We start from the raw sequence: 2,521 nt of genomic DNA, 5'->3' as shown, positions 1-2,521 counted from the left end.
TGAGATCTCTTATGTATAATATCATATCATCTGTAAATATCATCTGTAAAAACAGGTAATTTGACCTCTTGTTTGCCAATTAGTTTAATTTCCTTCTCTTTTCTTATTTTCCTTTAAATATTTTCAGGCACTATATTGTAAAGGAATGGAGATAGTGGACAGCCCTGTCTGGTTCCTGATTTTAATGGGATACTTTCAATTTTTCTCCATTTAGAATGATTTTGGCTCTAGTTTTAATTATATTGAGAAATGTTCCCTTGAGCCCAATTCCTTCTAGGACTTTTAACATGAACACATGTTAGATTTCATCAAAGACCTTTTCTGCATCAATTGAGATGACCATGTGTTTTTTGTCTTTAAGGTAATTTATATGTTTTATTACATTTATTGACTTATGTATATCGAACCATCCCTGCATCTTTGGAATAAAGCTGACTTGATCATGGTGGATGATTTTTTTGATGTGTGTCTATGTTTAATGAGAGTATTTTGTTCAGTATCTTTGCATCTATGTTCATTAAGGACATGGGTCTATGGTTTTCTTCTTTTGTTGTATCTTTGCCTGGTTTTGGTATAAGAGTGATACTGGCTTCATAGAGGGAGTTTGGGAGTTCTTTTTCTGTTTCTATCTTTTTGACTAATTTAAGAAGTATTGATTGTAGGTCTTCTTTGAATGTCTGGCAGAATTCTGTTATGAATTCATCTTGGCATGGAATTTTTTTCAGTCAGGAGGTTTTGTGTTACTATATCAATTTTCGTATTTGTTATGGGTTTGTTTAGGCTGTTGATCTCTTCTTGATTTGACTTTTGTGGTGTCCATGATTTTAGAAATTCATCTGTTTCTTTTATATTTTCAAATCTAATGGGGTATAGATTTTTAAAGCATTCCCTTACAATGTTCTGGATTTTTTTGGTGTCTGTTGTGAGCTTTCCCCTTTTTCCTCTGATTTTATTGATTTGGGCTTTTTCTTTCTTTCTTTTCATTAACTGGGCTAATGATCTGTTTATCTTTTTTAACCTTTCAAAGAACCAGCTCTTATTTATTTATTTATTAGTTTAAGCAGTATTGATTGTAGGTCTTCTTTGAATGTCTGGCAGAATTCTGTTATGAATTCATCTGGGCCTGGAATTTTTTTTAGTCAGGAGGCTTTGTCTTACTATATCAATTTTCATATTTGTTATGGGTTTGTTTAGGCTGTTGATCTCTTCTTGATTTGACTTTTGTGGTGTCCATATTTTAGAAATTCATCTGTTTCTTTTATATTTTCAAGTATAATGGGGTATAGATTTTTAAAGTATTCCCTTACAATGTTCTGGATATTTTGGTGTCTGTTGTGATCTTTCCCCTTTTTTCTCTGATTTTATTGATTTGGGCTTGTTCTTTCTTTCTTTTCATTAACTGGGCTAATGATCTGTTTATCTTTTTTAACCTTTCAAAGAACCAGCTCTTACATTTATTTATTTATATCAATTTATTATTTCTATTTCATTAAATTCTTCTCTGATTTTTGTTATTTATTATTTTCTACTGGGTTTGTGGTTGGGTGGTTCTTGCCTTTTCAGAGTCTTGAGTTGTACTGTCAAGTCATTTAGATGTGCTCTTCTGATTTTTTTATTGTAGGCCCTAAGAGCTATAAAATTCCCTCTTAGGACTGTTTTTAAGGTGTTCCAGAGGTTTTGTTGTGTTGTATTGTCCTTTTCATTTAATTCCAGGAATATTTTTATTTCTTTCTTAATTTCTTCTTTGACCCATTTATCATTCAGGAGTGTGTTGCTTAATCTCCATGAGTTGATGTAGTTACTAGACCTTCTTTAGTTGTTAATTATAAGCTTTATTCTAATACGGTCTGATAGAAGGTATGGAATTTTTAAAATTCTTTTGCTTTTGTTGAGATTTTCTTTGTGTCCAAGAATGTTGTCAGTTTTAGAAAAACTTGTATGGGTTGCTGAGTAGAAAGTGTAATCTTTGATGCTTGGTTTGAATATTCTGCAGATGTATTTTAGGTCCATTTCATGTAAGATGTTATTTAATTCAGATGACTCTATTCATTTTTTGACCAGTTGACCTGTCTATTGAAGGTAGTGGGGTATTAAAGTCACCTACTATTACTGAGTTGGGGTTAGTCTGTGTTTTATAGTCCTGGAGTACTGTTTTATGAAATTGGGTGCTCTAGAGTTTGGTGCATATATGTTCATGATTGTAATATCTTCTTGGTCAATTGTTCCTTTGAATAGAATGAAGTAACCCTTCCAATTAATTTTAACTTGAAGTCTATTTTGTCAGATATTAGAATTATAACACCTACTTACTTCTTAGAGCCATTTGCTTAGAATAGTTTTTCCATCTTTTCATCCTAAGATAATGTCTATCTTTGAAAGTCAGATGAGTTTCTTGAAGACAACAAACAGATGGATTTTCTTTCTTGATCCATTGCACCAGTCTATGTCTTTTGACAGGGGAGTTGAGGCCATTGATATTTAGTGTTATTATTGAAAGGTGTGTAATGTATACTGTCATCAT

The sequence above is a fragment of the Nannospalax galili genome, unplaced genomic scaffold, assembly GCF_000622305.1.
Source record: "Nannospalax galili isolate Female #2095 unplaced genomic scaffold, S.galili_v1.0 scaffold87, whole genome shotgun sequence".
NCBI classification, from domain to species: Eukaryota; Metazoa; Chordata; class Mammalia; order Rodentia; family Spalacidae; genus Nannospalax; species Nannospalax galili.
The sequence above is the reverse complement of the archived record's forward strand: the minus strand, read 5'-3'. Positions refer to the sequence as shown.